The following is an 18,760-nucleotide window of genomic DNA, read 5'->3' on the forward strand; positions in this document are numbered from 1 at the left end:
ACTAAACCGAGATAGACAAGACCAAAGGATTTGTAAAAACAATCCTTAAAATTAAGGGGTCTTTTTTCCTTGAATCTTTCTCAATTACATAATTGGTGTTTATAAATAAATATTCTTCAACATAGACAGATCGCTAAACCTGCAGTCTACACCCAGGCCTACCAATGATGAGGCTGTGTTAGTGAGCCTCAGAATCACCAGGTTACAAAAGGATAATCTATGAGGATGGAAACGTCTCCTAACACGGTTAACATGTGTTTCAGCGGGAAAAAGAATCTTGTACACATTCTTTCTGCAAAAGCAATTCTTTTTTCTTCACATAGAAATTGTTGCAAGGGACACAGACACAAATGCTGTGAGCTGAAATGGGAACGCCAACGCATCGCTTCTGTTCAGAACAGTTCTGCCCAGCTCACCCATCTCCCACACTCCTAAATAACACCGTGAACCTTCCAGTTATGTGATAAGAAATAATGAGATTTGTTCTCAATGATTCCTTATATTGTTAACATGTTTTTTGTTTTGTTTTTCTCTTGCTATGGGGCAAAGAGAGAAGCTGACCTGGCATCTTTTAACAAATCCATTCTCCTTTCTCAGAATTGGGAGAGTGCAGAGGTCTGCACGCCAGTGAGTTTTTTACTGGTGGTCAGAGGTGTTTTGCAATGGCAGGGTGATTGATGTGCCCCAAACGATGCAGTTGCTTTGAAAAATAAATAGAACTCATTCTCACCCACTGCCCCCCAAACAGATTTCCCTTCTGTGTTGAAAATGTTGGGTAACAACTCAAGTAAAAAGAATGCACATGATTAAAGTCCATTGGTTAGAGTTCACAACTTGACCAGTTGCTTGACCTGTCACATCTCAGCATACTCAGCTCCAAAGACATGCACTGTTATTCCCAATCTGCATTTATAATTGGGAAATGCAGCACATATGCCATCCTCACGGTGAACTTGGGTGCTCCTGGGGACAACATCGAGCTCTACTTTGGAGAATCACAAAACATTCAAGCTGGAAAGAGCCACAGCAATGATATTATCCAGCCCCTCAATAATGTGAAGAAAATTAGGAAGCCCAGGGCTGTCCTGATTTTGGCACCAAAAGTCCCATGTGCCACATAAATCTCTCAGTCCTGAATGATTGGGCATCCTGAGATTAGGTCTAGATTTCAGATCTTCTGATTTCTGACTAGTGATGTTTGTCCCACACTTTGTTTTCACTGAGATCCTGATTGCTCTCCCATTACAGACAACTTGAAAATAAGTTTAAGTGCTAATTACATCATTCCTTATATATTTAAGGGACAGGATAAAAATGTTGGTTTTGGTTTCCCCATATATTTTTTTAGAGGTTATTCCCATATGAGACCTGCCTAAATATTATGTTACTTTATTCTCTCCCCTGTCTTTCCTTCCTTTTTATTCCTGGAAAGATGTAGATTTGTGTTGTTATATGTGGCTTAGGCTGATAAATCAAATCAGTCGACATTTCAAATAAACAAACAAAATGAATTTGAGAGGTTATAAGTGTTTGCAAGTGTCACCGTGGAGACCAGAGAATGGATTGTCACCATGGAGACTTGCATAAACGCCGCCTGTAATGATTTTCGTGTGAAATCAGATATAGAGGAGATTTGGGAAGGAGGATGTATAAATGGAGCTGGCAATTAGTATGGCTGGAGTAGGTCTGTGTAAAAAGGCTGGGGGATATTAAATCAAGTTGACAGTATGAAATATTTCTGTGCTCGCCATTGCTCCGTCAATGAAAAAGCAAGAAAAAGTCTTCAGGGAAAACCCCAAAATTCAGAGGATGAGAAGGGTGTATATCATCGGCTACTAAAATACTACAGGATTGGGGGTGATTTCCATCGACTCTTTCACTCCTTTGTTCACAATGGCTATCTGTCATTGTCTATAGGGTTATATAAGTTCGATAGGGTTATAATATGATAATAATGACAGATAGCCTTTATTAAGTCTTATCACATGGCAGGGGCTATGATAAGCCCTTTAGGGTTATTGTCACATTGAATCTGAATACTTATCAGGAAATGAAAATATTATCTTCATTTTACCAATGAAGAAACTGAGGCACAGAGAAGTTAAGTATGTTATCGAAGGTCACACAGCTAAAAATGTGAAGCTAAGGGCCGGACGAGTGGCACGATGGTTAAGAACTGGCTTGGGACGCCAGAGGGCCCTGGTTCGGATCCCACATATGAGGGCCAGTGACACTGCCCTCTACAGCTAAGATGCTGAACAACAGCTCAACCTGGAGCTGGGCTGCCATGAGTTGCCGGCAATGGCTAGGCTGCAGCCCCTGTGGCAGTGGGTTGCCATGGGCTACTGTGTGTAGCCAGCAGCCAGCGTGAGCGGCCAGCAGCCGCAGTGAGCGGCCGTCCAGAAGCCGGCGACTGATCTGCCTCGCCCGGGAAGAGCGCAATGATGGTGCCAACTTGGGCCAGTGAAGCAACGTCCTCCACAACTAGACTGAAGAACAAAAGGACAGCAACTTGTGTGTTCCCTTTCCTCCAAGTCCCCAGCACTCTTCCCATCCTCCCAATAAAAATCTTTAAATAAATAAATAAATAATAAAATAAAAATGTGAAGCCAAGATTCCTGTCAGGCAGTCTGGTGGCAGAGCCCATGTTCTTAAAGACTATACTCTGATGACAAAATGAGGTCCTTGTTTTTGAGACACTTCAAACCTATATAAGGAAATACACATAGAATTGAAGAATAACACTAGGGCAATAATATATATTTCTGGTACCTATACTTCTTTTAGCTAGTATTTAATTATAGGCTAATATCTACAGGAATCTTATTCCTTTGCCTCTTTCTCCTCTATAGATATCATATCACTCGGGTTCTCCGCAGAGAACAAAATTCACATTTGCTAGCTGAAAGAGAAAAGAAATACATTAAAGGGTATCAGTTTGGTCATAGGATAGGACAGTCATAGAGTCAGACTTGAAAGCTACAGAGCACAAATTACATCCTATTTTTATTTCAGTGTATACCTATGCCTCTGTCAATGGACATTTACCAGTACATCAAATTTACCTTAAAATGTACATTTATAAGCTTTCAGATGGATTGCCTCAGGGTTGGACTCAGTTGGAATAACAGTGGCTTCTCTCTGTAAGCGCTAATTCCTCACAAAACAACAGTGGACAGTTCCCATGGCCAGCATCCCATGGTCAGGCTATTCTAGTTGCTACAAAGCTCTGGATAAGGGATTCCTAGTGATCTCAGGAAGCTTTGTGTTGGGCCTACCAACCACCCCTGAGAAGCTTCATCCGACAGCAGGGATCAACAAAAATTATTGTAGTCTTAAAGAATGGCTGTGAGTGTCAATAATCTTGGATAAAGTATTTTGATTCAAATCTTGTAGAAGTTTCCTTTATAAACTATTGCAGTGCTCTTGTGTAGCTTTCCTGTCTCTGAGGGCCAAGGATAAAATTAAGTGAAACAATATTGATCACTGAAGAGTGATTCATCCTAATCTTCATCTTGTTTCCTTGGCTCACCATTTGTTCTGTTTTCCCACATTGATTTAGTCTTATATGGTCACTTTTTAGGCTACTGAGTCCTTGAGGGCAAGTACTTGGTCTGTTCTATGACAAGTGTGTTCTGTTGCTCAGACACCCTGTCATTTCATTGACCCTTCATCAGGTCATCATGGCTGCTGGGATCCATGAGCCAGGATTTTTCTGTTGGAGCTGGACCACTCAGAAATCAGACCCAGGAAGGAGCTTTCCTCTTGTCAAAGTTGTGGGTAGTGCTGGGATGCTCAGCATGGTTCTTTCCCTGAACGTGGGACTTGTTATAGATTTAGATGTCAGAACCAAGTCTCCAAATGAAATCCGATGATATTGATGATTTAGTAGATAATGTTCTTGTTTCTGAACTTCAGATGAAAACAGTAGGTTATGAGGAACCATCCTTCAGCTGAGTCATAAAGACATGTTTCTGCCCCCTTGCAGTTAAAAATTCATGAAGCATTTTCAAAAGGCTGTTGAGAATTAGGCTCGATTACATTTACATTCTTTCCCTTTCCTTACTTAAATATTATCCATGTGATTATGCTTTTGGAGGTCTTCACTTTTTTGTCAATGAATTATAATCTGGTGTTTCTGGATAATCAAGAACAAATGCTGGGCTTGGTTACCTCTTAGTTAAGCTAAATAATAATATAAGCATTACAGGGAACCAAGCAACAAAACAAAATATAAATGCAAGTTAGTTTTACTGTGCTTTGTTCCAAAGGTTGGCAAGCTTTGAAAATTGGCATACCAAGGTTGTCTTCCTAAGGTGGATAAACCTAACTACTAACACGAGACTGGAGACATTTGTCAGCTATTGTTTTTACTGATCCTTGGTAGTTCTCTCAACCAGTAGTTCTGGCTCCCAGGCAAAAGGAGAGAGAGAGTAGAAATTGATCCCTGACAATGAAAATGGGTCTGTGTCTCATAATTGGCCCACATATCATAGCTTGCTGGCACCAGCATTAGTACTTCATAACTGGTTCAAACAGCAAGTTTTGTAGCTGATGTATTCTCCAAGATGCCATTGCTTTCATTATTAGAAACTTATAAAAAAAATCTGAGTATTTCCCTCTGTAGTGGCCATGCTATGTGAAGAAATGTGAGGACCTTGGAGAGCTTGCTTTCTAAGGATTGTTTTTGTTGTTGTTTGTTTTTTTTTAGCTGAGCCATCCTGCCACCTGTTGGCAGCTCAGTGGCTGTTCAGCTCGGGTTGGAACTTGAACCGCTGTTGCTCAGAGCTCAAACTCTTGAGCAAGCTCTTAACCAACTGAGCCACTTGGCCGGCCCATAAGGATTCTTGATGTCACATAACTTGCTTCCCTGTTGTAATTAAAAATTCATGGAGCATTTTCAAAAGACTCTCGAGACACAGCTCTAGACCTCCCTCCCCCAAGTTGCTTGGCTCCTTGACCCTCAGAAAGTCTAACCTGTGCAGAATCCTGTGGCAATTCTAACTTTGCCTCTGCCCCCTACACTCACAAAGTTCAGCAAATCCCTTTGGTGTATTTTGTGTACAGTGCTGACTCCTCCCTTTCCAGGGGTCTAACAGGTGTTAAAAGGCAAACGTTAGGACTCTCCAGAAAACCTAGAATTGTCATCCACAATAATAATAAAAGTAATAGTGATGATGATGCCACCTCCCTTCTAAACGTCTCTTGAAAAGCAAGGACGTTTCTTTCCCAGAAGTCCCCAGTAATCATAAGTCTCATTGAACCTAATTAGATAAAAACCCACCCTAGGACAAATAACCATGGCAAGGAGGTGGGGCTATGCTGATTATTATAGTTTGGAGCTGAGCTAGGTGCCCCACGTCTAAAGCCAGAGGGATTGAGCCAGAGCTTCACCCAAAGTATAAAGGTCTTGTAGGGGTGGATGTGTAAACCCAAACAAGAAGAGGATAAATGATGGGAGGATAGCCGCAGTGGCTGCAACAGCTAATCATAGTTATTTATTTACCACTCATTTTATATTTTCACAGTTTTAAGAACTTCTTCACTTAATCCCCACACAAAAATCTGCAGAGAGAGCTTTCGATTTTATGCACATTTTCAGAGCACAAAATTAAGACTCCTAGAGGCTAAGTAACTTGGTAAAATCCCACAGCCAGGAAGTAGCAGAGCTGGTATTCAGATCTGGGTAGTCTGGCTTCAAAGCTCAAATTTATTCAGCCTCCTCCTAAGGAAGCGTTTCTAAGTTTACCCAGAGCACAAGGGAGGCAGGTGTCATCCTGGCCTTAGGAGACCAGAAGCTGTAGAGCCAGATCCAGTTAATTAACACAACTTCCTTCCCACCTGTGGTTCTGTCAGTAGTCACCTCTCCAGGCAACCACTGACCCTCTTGGGGTGGGACCCTCCTACGTTACGTCTCACCGCCTCTGGGAGAAGGGGAAGGCCTTACAAGGTGAATGCGATTTCCAGGGAACAGCATTCCCACACGATAGGAGCAGCCTGCAGGAGACTAGTGCGAATGCTTCAAGTGTCTTACAGGGTGAGAGGGACACAACAGATGCTCCCCCCTAGCAGCCGGCTTCCCTTGGATGTGATAAGTCAAGCTCTCGTTACTACACAGAGATAGCTCTTATTACTGCAGCAAATATGTACTTTAATTCAAAAATGGGTAAAATGATAATTTCTAAGAATTTTTCCATTAAAGCCAAGAATTGCAGCATATATGATATTCTTTCCCTATGATAGCTAATACTATTGGTAAGGTTAACCCAAGTGATTATTTCTAGTACCAAGAGATAATAGAAGGCTCTTGTGGTGATGACTAGAGTGGGCACAATATCACACCCACTGTCATTTGTAATAGCTTATTCTATCAGCTTTCAGGGCTTGGTTCTCAGCCCACCCAGTTTTGTGTTTCTGTTTCTTCCCTGAAGAAGTCAGTGTTGGAAATCAAGCCAAGAATCTGTAGCAGGACAATTGATACACACCTGATGAACACAGCTCCTCCAGACAGTGACACGTCTGATCTAGTTCGTGACATTTTATCTGGCAGGTTTCAAGGAGTGAAATATAGAGAGCTGTCTGGGTTTAGCAGACACATCTTGCCTCTTTATTGTGCGTGTGTTCTCAGGTGCTCTCATGATTCATAATCCATTCTGAACCGAACATCCTTGGCCCTTATCAAACAAGCCATGTCAATTTCATAAAGTTGGGTCCAGTAAAGATAAAGGGAAAAGACTGAGAGAAAATTTATTTGGAGTTATAAGCCTATAGATAGTCAAAGAGTCCTTCAGGAAATTATATATACTTGTTAAAAGGCACCCATATTGTTTTCTGAACTAAACCCTGTTCATAAGTAGCATAGTCATGTTTTAATGGAGCCATATTTTCAAGTTTGAATTAAGTTTAAAAAAATTTAAAAAGCAATAAGATAAGCTGTTGTATTGGGTTGTCTGAAAAGTCATGACATATTTTTTCTGTTTTTCGTTGCAAAAATGTGTCATGCCTTTTCCGACAACCCAATAGTTCTTTTGAGGTCCTTCAAAGCAGTTTTCAGATGATTATAAGTAAGAAACCTTTCTGAGATTTCAGTATTCATTTTAAACTCTATATTACACATATTTGTTAAGTTTTTCCTATTTGTCAAGCACTATGTAAGTACTGGAAAAGCAGTGATGAATATGACAGCACAGTCCCTACCTGCAGTGGCTTCACCACCTAATAAGACAGAGAAAAAAGTCAATTTGAAAAGTTCTATAAGGATTGATAATAGAGTGCCAAGAGACAGAATAACAATGGGGGAAGGAGGGAGCCACTTTTGTAGGGTAATTAGGGAAGGCTTCCCTGAGGAGACATCGAAGGATGAGAAGAAAACAGTATTCCAGGAAGAGGAAACAGGATGTGAAAAGGCCCTGCAGAGGCAAGGAGCCTTTAACTGATACAGAGACCCCCAAACAGGGGAAAGGAGTTAGAGAGAGGGGATACTGGAAAGCATCATTTTAAAGTGTCTAAAACATTGGAGATTTCAAGTATGCAATTGGGTAAAGAGACTAGAGTTCTAAAGTAAGGTCAGGGAGGGAGATACAAAATAGGGAGCTATCATCATGTAGAGAAACATTTAAAAATGATCCCGTGGATAAGATTATCTAGGAAGAGTATAGAGAAAAGAGAAACACGAACGTTGAACTGAAGTACAGGAGAAGGAGCCAGCAAGAGTCAGTCCAAAAGGAAGAAAAAGGAGAATGAATATCATGGCAGCCAAGAGAGGAGGAAGCGTTACTGGCTGAAGGTGGTGGAATGATGCACATATACTGGGTTGTCGGAAAAGTCATGACGTATTGTTTCTGTTTTTCATTGCAAAAATGCGTCATGACTTTTCCGACAACCCAATATCTCTCCCTTTTCTATACCGAGATCTTAGTAATGATAACAAATACATTTTTTAAGAAGACATAAATAAATCTACAACAACAAAGACAGCAGGAAGAGCCACGAGTCGCTTTATTTCAATGATTTTACTGATTTCTTGAGTATCAAACAGATGCGGGGGGCAGGGGGCTGAGTATGATAGAAGAAGCCACAGCTCAGAGAACACGTAGGGAAGAAAGATTAAGGGAGACCCAATCTGCCCTGCAGAATCCTGGAGCAGCCCAGGGTTTGCCAGGTATGACAGAGAATTAGAAATGAGACTAGGGGTTGATCACAGAGTAATTGATTGAAAGGAAGAATACATAATGCTTGATATCCCACCATACTCACCCCTGCATTCTGAATCTCTGGCAAAAAATAAAAATAAAAAATTCCTCTGTAGAAATTGAAGGCCTACACTCTTTGGCTTCTAGAAATTACCTAGGATAAATAATGTCTGCCTTCCTAACATGTACCTTAATGTAAAACCTTGAGTTGACAAAGCCTGCCCTTATAACCAAAGCTCCCAATTAACTTTTTATTGCCTTATTCTTAAATATGAATAGACAGAGATTACTAGATTTTTTTTTTAAAGAATGTCTCCAACATGAAAAAAAGCGATCAAGATGAATCAACATGTAAAAATAATACTGGAGGGAGTGAAAATGTAATATACAGAATAGAAAAAACTTGACTTCTCATCAGAGAGACTTGAGAAAATATTGCATCATAACACAAGAAAAAGATGCTATGAAAAAAGGATCAAAGCATAGGAAGATGTCTTGAATAAAAAAATATGATTGCTAAAAATAACAAATCAATAGCAAGATTATAAATCAAAATGGAAAAATTGTTCAGAAAGTAGAAAAGTCAAGGAATCGGAAAATATTATTTAACTATAAAATTATAAATGTAGGAAAAAATTAAAGAATATATTCAGATGTCCCCAAAACTGGCTAATGGCAATCATAGAAAGGAAACAAATGATAAAGAATAATTATCCAAGAAATAATGCAAGGATATCTCAAACAGCTGAGAGACATGACTACAGATTTAAAAGATCTAATGAGGGCTTTTCATGATAAATGAACAAAAAACAAGAGCCACATATTGGCACATCTTGTTGAAATTTAGAAACACCAAGCACATAAACATGATCTGAAATGGGTGTGTGAAGGAAACAACTTATAAACAAACAAGAATCACCTTCTTGTCAGACTTTGCAATAGCAGCACCATATGCTAGAAGGTAATGGAGCAACATGAAGTTCTGAGGGAAAATTACTTTCAAACTATAATTTTCTATTAGCTAAATCATCATGTATGAAGATAGAATGAAGGCACTTTATATACGTAAGGACTCAGAAAATTTACCTCCCATGTAACTTTCTTTGTGTTGCAATAAAAACCAGGGAGTAAGCAACAACAAAAAGATGATATGGGATCCAGAAAACAGTAGCTCCAACCCATAGATCGGAAGGGAAGTCTCAGGATTATATAATAGCAGAGAAAGAAGAAAGTTAGAAGGCCCTCAGAGGAAACTCTCCAGGACCAGCTTAGATTAATGGCTCTCAAATAGGGCTCCAAGGATGCCTGAAGAACCCGGAGACCTTTGCAGAGTCTGTGAGGTCAAAACTCTTTTCAGAATAATACTAAGACATAAAATACCATTTTCATGACTTTGACATTTATACTGATTGTGCATAAGCAATGGTGGTTAAAATTGCTGATGCTTTAGCATAAATCAATGTGGCGGCACCCATCAGTTCTAGCAGGCACTGAATTCGCCTCTGTCATGCACTCCGGTAAAAATCACAATGCCACTTTTCATTGAAAAATGTCATCAATGCAGCAGTAAAAATTATTAATTTTATTAATCGTGGCCCCTGAGTACATGTCTTTTCAAAATCGTGTGTATCAAAACAGTTGTGCATAATCCTGTGTACCCCAGTATAATGGGATTTTGGGGGATAAGCACTTGTGCAATTCTTTCGAGTTGTGAGCTGAATTAGATGCTTTTGCCATGGAACACCATTTTTACTTGACTGAACAATTAGTAGGCAAATTATGGCTGTTCACACTTGGATTTGGGCAGATATTTCCTAAAATGAATGAAATGAGCCTGTTGCTTAAAAAAAAGAAAAAAAGAAAAAAAAACTGACAGTATTTATTGCCACTGATAAAATACAAACTTTCAAGCAGAAATGAGAATTTTGGAAAACATGTACCCACTACTATGAACCTGACAGATTCCCCATACTTAAAGATTTTCCTGATGAGATCAATGGTGGTAGTAACAAACGTTATCTTTTGATATTGTAAAATAAAATATGTCAACATTTGGAAGATCTGCATAACTCATTGAATCAAAGTTTTCTAAATAACCAGTGTATGATGTTATAATATCATACATGAGCAAAAGAGCTTTCCAAAGCAAGAGATAGATCAACAAATTTTAATGTAACAGAGTATGAAGGCTGCAATGATATGTCAGATTCCACATTGCAATTAACCTGTAAGAAACTGCTGTTTGTCCTGTTTTGGTGAAGCATAAAAAAATATTCACAATAGGAATCATTAGCTCTCTAGTGAACACTATTTGCAAAGTGACAATAATGTAAGCACTGTTGATTTTCAATTTTTAGAATCAACCTACTGGCCAAATTATTGTTACAGAACAGATGGTAAATAGTATTAACCTTGTCGATTCAATAGAGCAAGTGCAGAAGGCAGAAAGTGGGATGTTGACTTAGGAAGAAGAGAGGAAGAATGGGGCAGGAGCACGAATCCCCTCCCTTTACCAATAGTCGAAAGATGGTACCTATAGTTGATGGAATAAGGATTTGAAAGTGTTGGCATTTTACCAGTTGTTATAAGAAACAACAATTAGCAAAGCAAGTGTGATTCTATTGAGAGACTGGGGAAATGAGAGGAATGGGAATTATGCAAGGGAACTGAATCCTCAGTTATTATCACAGAAGCAAGAGATAATGTCAAAACATCAGGAAATTAAAAAATACTGTTTAGAAATATGGAGCTAACTATCCAAAGAAACATCCTATAAAAATTAGAAATTACTGCTTCTGGGGAGCAGGACAAGGCATGGGTCACAGTAGCATGAGTTAAATAACATACAGGACACCCAGTTAAATTTGAATTTCAGGTCAACAATGAATACTTTTTTAGTGTAACTATGCCCATGCAATATTGAGAACATACTTGTACAGAAAAGTATTTGTTGTTTATCTGAAATTCAAATATAACTGGGATCCTATATTTTTATTTGTTAAATCTGACAATGGCATGGACTGTTTTTTTGTTGTTGTTTTTCTAATGATGGCCTTTTTGCACATTTACACATTTTAACCATATATTAAATATTTAAGATTATTTTTTAAAGGAGGAGGAGGAGGAGGGTAGGCCAACATCATCCAATGCCAGAGACAGGTTGAATAGATGAGGTTATGTACGTGTCTATTGGATTTGACCATATGGAGAGCAAGAACAGTATTAGAGGAGTGATGGACTGTAAGCCAGGCTGTGGTGGATTAACAGTGAAAAAAAATGAGGAAGGAGAGGTAATTATCGAAGGGGCAAAGAAGAATGTAAGGCACAGGTATGTGATATGAAGAAAATCCATTGATCACAGGAGTGATTATACATTTTTCCTTCTATATAGTCATTACATATCTCAAAGCAATCTTTTTACTTTTTTTTAAGCTGTCATATCAAATCTGTAGATTATGAAGGATATGAAATCCCCACAATCACTTGAGATAATGCCACAGGAATAACTACATAAAAGTAAGGGTTTGACCTTCTGGTGGAGGGATGTTTATAACAATAGTAACATTTTTTGTAGAAAGGAAGAAGTGAGTAAAAATATAGTGATTTGTCATGTATATAAATTAGATATGGAGCTGCGAAGGTAATTTACAGTCCCATTTATTAAAAAGTTATTAAAGCAACCTATCTTCTTCCATGAGAACATGGAAGTCTAACTCTCATGCAATTTAAATCTACCCAGTGCTCAAACTGAGTGCATAACATGTGTAAGGTCTTAGGGAAATACAGCTACGACAAAGAGCTGGAGCCTGTTTCCCAGGAAAAGAAGCTTTCAATATAGTGGCTAGACTACTCAAATGTCCCCTGACCACTGACTGACTTATTGGTTTCATGCCAGGTTAAAGCCTACCCCTCCTGAACTCTGTCCCATACTCCCTTACCCTGAATCAGCCGCTGTGCTTCACTTCCCCCAAAGCCCCTCTCAGAACTGGATTTGAACTGGCTTCTTTACCAAAAGATATATAAAACCAACCTGCCTCTTCTTAGCAGATTTTATAAAAATGTCTGAACACATTTTTTCTCCAGTTGAAACAATATGCAAGCCATCCTGTCCCCATTTAAGCTTTCCAAGTACTCTCTGTTCCCCTTCAATTGTGTTATGATTTTAAAAAGCCAACTAATTTGTATTGCTAGAGTCACATATGTGTATGATGAGCCATCGATAGCTTTGAGATGAGAACTAAAATACTTCAGTTATTATAATTTTGTGAGCAATACAGGAAGAGTAAAAAAAAAAAAATCCTAATCTTTTCAACTCTCATGGCAAATGACTCATCATTTCCTCTTCAAAGAGGGTAACCTCATCTCATTTCTCCTTGCTGTTACCTATAGACTCTGCCATCTTGGAAGCAGCAGGAAAATGAAAGAGTAGCAGCAGAAGGTAGATGACTTGCTCTTCCTTTTTTTGGAGGTGCCCCTTCCAGGTGTAATCAGATTGTCACTGAGTCCATTGGGCCATGCTTCTTTCTCTCTGAGGCCAATCTCAGCACCCTTCCCCCATCAAAACTGTAGACGTCCAACGTATATGTTTGCTAATGTTTTTAAGAGGAGGAGAAAATTATATTGCATATCATGTAGCAAAAGCTCCCTTCAAGTCCACACTGATCATCTCAGCTCTTCCCCTAAAATAGCAGCTTCTGCTCTTCCAGCCCCCATGTCCCACTTGACTTCTCTCTTCTCAGCCCCTCTATTAAGCAGGCTCTCTTGGTTCTCCCCCTCAGCCATCTGAAAACCCCATTCATATCATGTAACCTAAACACAAACCAAACACTGATTAACAACAGTCCACAAAAGAAAAATGCTTCATTAAACAAACCAGGGTTACCTGGTGTCCTTCAAGCCTTACAGTGAGTAGCTTCCTTTCAGTCACAGAGGTTATCAAGACCCATGTCAGGTTCTAGGTATGGACTCTTTGAAGAGATACTATTACCAGTAAATTTGAAGCATTTAGGAAAGTAGGTCAGTAAATGGTCATTAATACAGATATGAAACTATATACGAATATATAGATGTGATCCTTATATCATGACTATTTATAGAAGGAGAATTCCTCTTCTATATTCATCTGTTAGAAAAGATAATGGTTGAAGGTCTTTTGGAAACCTATTTGCTTTGGAAATCATTTAGAAACATGCTGATTAATAATAATAAACACTGAGCCCAAAAAGTATATGCTAAAAAGCATTGGAAAATATTATAAAACTTTGGTATATCTCATGATTTATTCATTGATAACATAATTAGTATCAGTGGGAAAACTAACTAGAAAATTACCCTGGACCAGCCTCAACCTTAAATTTTTGCAATATTTGTCTTTTAAAATCAAAAGAAATGAAAAATGTGATATTGAAACACGGCCTCATCAGTCATATGGAAGACTTCCCATGCTTCACTCAGCTCTATGGTCTTCTGGTCAGGAATGGGATGACTTTTGAGATTCTGTCTCTGTTTCACACTGTTGGGTAGAAATATCAGATAACTGCACTCTGGTGGTTTGGAGCTTAAAACTTTTTTTTCCAGGAAGTGAAGATTAAAAAAAAATCAATATTAAGTGACTCATAAAGGCACTGATTTTAATGTTTCTGCTGCTATCATGCCACCCTAAAAGGAAGCTCTTCATATTTGGTCAATATGGTGACACCACATCATTCTGAATTTTATATGAAAAAGACCACAGAATTTCATTATAATCATCATGCTATCATGATCCTATCAACCATTAACATTGGCAGTTGAAGTATATGCAGACTTTGTTCTCTCTTATTTGTGTATTCTCATAAAATATGTATGAAAACAATCACAGCAAATGTCAAAATATCACTCTTTTTTGAAATTCGTCAGGACTGACTCATGGTGTTCAAAACTGAGTGACATCGAATGGCTGAGAAAACTGGCAAAACTTGAGAGTCAAAGTCTAGGATAACAAACTTAAGCCTGTTTGAATGGATAGTCAATCCTTATATAATGCCAACTGTTTGAAAGTGCAAAAGTGGGATGTGACAGCTTATATTCTGTTATTAGGTTCTTAAATGTCTAAAACTGTATATATTATTGATTAATTGACCCCTTTGTCATTATGAAGTGATGCGCTTTATCCTGAGTAACATCCTTTGCTCTGAAATCTACATTGATATTAATATAGCTATTCCAGCTTTCTTTTGATTAGTGTTAATATATCATTTTCCATCCTTTTGCTTTTTTTTTTAAAAGATTTTTTTTATCGGGGAATTGTGGGGATGGGAAAAGAGCTGGAGAATTGGGGGAAGGGGAACAGACAAGTTGCTGTTGTTTTGTTCTTCAGTCTAGGTATGGAGGACGTTGCTTCACTGGCCCAAGTTGGCACCATCATTGCGCTCTTCCCGGGCGAGGCAGATCAGTCGCCAGCTTCTGGACGGCTGCTCAAGGTTGAGCTGTTGTTCAGCATCTTGGCTGTGAAGGGCAGTGTCACTGGCCCTCATATGTGGGATCCGAACCGGGGCCCTCTGGCGTTCCAAGCCAGCTCTTAACAATCGCGTCACTCGACTGGCCCCATCCTTTTACTTTTAACCTGCTTATATCTTTGTAGTAAACGTTTGGTCTTCCTTTTTTATACAATCTGACAATCTCTGCCTTTAATTGGTGTTTTTACACCATTTACATTTAATGTTAATATTGACATCTTTGGGTTTAAATTTACCACCTTGTTTTCTATTATGTTTTCTATTTATAGACACACATATCTATAAATCTATATGTAATCATCTGTATCTATGTTAAATTAAATATGAGTTCTTACTGATGTCTGCAACTCTGTCCATTACCATATGGATCATTCTAGCCTTCTCCCCTTGCCAATCCGTATATTATATTTCTACTCCAACAGTGAAAAGCCTGGATTCCACCATTTGCCATCCATTTACTTAGATTTTAATCCCAGTATACACATATAGTGATATCAAAATTGTTAATCCATACCCCCATGGAAAAAAAACTTTATCAACTAGTCAGTACTTATGTGCAGTTCTTTTTTGCATTTAGTCTTTCAAACTCCATTCACTTCCAAAGTTACTTAGGTCAGCACCTTTTGCTTTTTACTGAGGTTGTTTCATACATGTTTAATACATTTAGATTCTCTTGTCACAGTCTGCATTCTTTCTGGAGTCCCCTGACTTCCTAAATGATTGTTTCATGTGTATAGATTAAGGTTTGCTCCTTGTGTTATAAAATTATAGGTTTTAGCAAACATATAATGCCATTTATCCACCATTACAGTATCATAAAGAACACTTGCGCGGCCCTAAAAATCCCCCGTTTCAACTAATTATCTTTCTCTCTACCTCCAAGCCCCTGGCAACCAGTAATTTTATTTATTATTTATTTGTTTGTTTGTTTGTTTTTATTGTCTATATAGTTCTGCCTTTTCCAGAATGTCATATAATTGGTATCATACAGTATATATCCATTTTAGAATGGTTTCTTTTATGTAGCCATATCATTTAAGGTTCTTCTATGTCTTTTTATGGCTTGACAAATGATTTCTGATTTATATTGCTGAATAATATTCCATTGTTTGGATGTACCAGTTTACCCATTCATCTACTGAAGAGCATCTTGGTTGCTCTCAGTTTCAGGCAATTATGAATACACTTGTTATAAACATTCATGTGTGGACATGCTTTAAACTCAACCTAGGAGTGTAATTGCTGGATAATGTGTTTAATTTTTTAAAGAAACTGTCAAACTGTCTTCCACAGTGGGCTGCATTTTGCATTCCCATCAGCAGTGAATGAGAATTCTTATTGCTCTACATCATCACCAGCATTTGATATTGTCAGTTTTGAGATTTCAACCATTCTAATAGGTGTGTAGTAGAATCTAATGGCTGTTTTAACCTGCCACTCCCTAATGAAAAATGATGTTGTGTGTCTTCCCATATGTTTACTTGCCAACCATGTATCACACATCCCAGTCAGTAGTAGTGTTAGCCAGATCAGCCTGAGTAAAAGGAAGTCCATATTTTAAAGCTCATAGCCTCTATGCATACCACTATGCCATGTATCTCATAGGCCTATTAAGCAAGCACAGACGTGGCTGAGGAATGAGTCTGACTGACATGAAGAATGTGTCATTTTCTTCACCTGATTATTCAGAGCCTCCTCTGAAGTGAATGCCCTTTGACAGCTATTTACTTGGGACACAAATATCTTCACCATTTGTGCCCATTTGCTACATTTATTCCAGCCACATATCTTCCCCAGACTTCTTTGTTACCAATCTCCCAATCTTCTTTCTTCCAGATTCCTGACAGTTCAGCCAAACAGTTAGCCACTGCCTATGAGCACATCCATTTTCCTGGCCATTTCTAACTATTGACAAAATGGGCAACTAAATGCACCACTTACAGTTCTGTCCACTACTACTTATTTTCCTCCACTACCATCCTAAAAGATCACCTAAGAGTGACTATTGGACTTACTGAAGCTGTCTACTTTCAGGTCATACAAACATAATGTTTGTATGTGCAGACTATCTGTAAACCAGGATGTGTTTTCTCCTTCAGATAGTTGGTCATTAGGAACATTCCAGGTGATCAAAGTAATGAATTGAGGGAGAGAATGATGCAACAGTCACCAGTATTAAAGGTTTCTCAGCCAACTGGCCAGCTTACTTGGATCTCCGTGAGCTTGGTCTCTCATATTTCATTTCCACTTGATATATTGCCTCGTGCACACTCAACCTTAAGACTAGGTAGGTCAGAAACACACAGTTCATGGTGGAAAGCTCAGGCCACATGGTCAGGGATTCAATCTCATTTAGTAGAAAGCCAGAAGCTGAATGGAATTAGTTATCTGATAAAATTTGGTCCAAAAACCTAGAGATCTTCACTATGATTTTCCTACTAGTACTTGCCAGAAGGCCCACATTGCATCTCTCTTTGCCACATACATTATGAGTATTAGTGGACCTGATGGATCATATGGCTCAGGTAGCACAGCAGAATATCTTCTCTTACTCTGATCCCATCTTGAAACAGGAAACCTTATATGTGACTCTAGATGGATCAAAGCAGCACGCTCAAATGTGGCATGTATTTCCTCCCAAATCCAAAAGGCTCATCATGCATCACACCTCTCTTTTGTAGCAGGAATATAAGGTGCAACAACTAATCTTTCATCTTGAAGTAGATACCTTAACACTTCCAAGATGAGTGAACTCTCAGAAATTTCACTGAAGTAGTGGGTTCCTGACTTGTGGGGTTCATCTTTCACTCTCTAGTTCTCATGTCTTTCTAAGTCATCTGAAGTGCTTACCATTTCCTGCTTATCAGACCCAATGAGCACAATGACACCAATGTAGTGGAACAGTGTGTTTTGTGGAATGTCAGAATAATCAAGATCTCTACAGACGTATTATAGCAAAGAACAGGAGAACTGACATAGCTCTAAGGCGAAGCAATGAAAGGGAACCATGCCGTACCAACTAAAAGCAAACTCTTCCAGGTGGTCTTTGCAAATTTCTGTGGAGTAAAAGGCATTTGCTCAGTTGAAGCTGGAAACCATGTTCCAGGGACCATATTGATTTGCTATAGGGAAGATATTACATCTGGGTTGGCAACTGCAATTGGAGTCACTCCCTGATTAAATTTAGAGTCTATAGTCATTCTCCAAAATTCATCTGACTTCTACACAAGTGAAACGAGTGAGTCGAATGGCGTCATGATAGGTCACCACCCCTCCTTCTTTCATGTCTTTGATGGTGTGAGTCTTGGCAGTTTCCCCAAGGATACCATATTGTTTTTGGCTTACTATCTTGGTAGGAAGTAGGAGGCAATTCCAGGGTCTGAGATATAATGTGGGGATTCTACAAGTTGCTAACTATGTCTATTCCAATTATACATTTAAGTACTGGAGAAATAAACACAAGGTGGGTCTTTGGACCAACTTAGTCCACTGTTTGTCAGACTTAAGACTCTACCTATTACCTGCAACCATAGCCCGCACTTTGACTGATGGCTTACACTTGCATCTGGGGACCCCAGGAATTAAGTCAGTTTAGTGCCAGTGTATAGTAATCCCCCCAAAGATACAAAATCTAGGCATTTCCTTGTATCCAATGTACAATCACTCTAAGTCCTTTGGGGGAACACTTGGAGAAAGATTTACATTATGTCCTTCCAATCCTCAACAAGACAAGAGACCAACTCCCTGCAATCACGAGATTTGGGGTATATGAATTAACTCAAGTCTGGAAACTGAGTGAGAAGCTATGATTTTGACAACCATAGCTAGAATTTTTTATGTTATGTTATATACTTTAGTAGATTGTTCATATAGGGCACTAGGGACTCTGTGATCAATTAGCTACCACCAAAGGTCCTGAGGGACAAGGCATTTTGGTTGCTGTACTTCTCTGTTGTCCTTTATGGTAGATGCAGCTCCCTTATCTGGGGGTTAAGTGCTGCCACTGGCCTCTGCTACTCTGGGTTTTCATCATCCCCATTGGAATTAGGGAGCCCATTTCAGTGGCAGTAT

The sequence above is a fragment of the Hipposideros armiger genome, unplaced genomic scaffold (genome assembly GCF_001890085.2).
Source record: "Hipposideros armiger isolate ML-2016 unplaced genomic scaffold, ASM189008v1 scaffold_257, whole genome shotgun sequence".
Taxonomy (NCBI): Eukaryota; Metazoa; Chordata; class Mammalia; order Chiroptera; family Hipposideridae; genus Hipposideros; species Hipposideros armiger.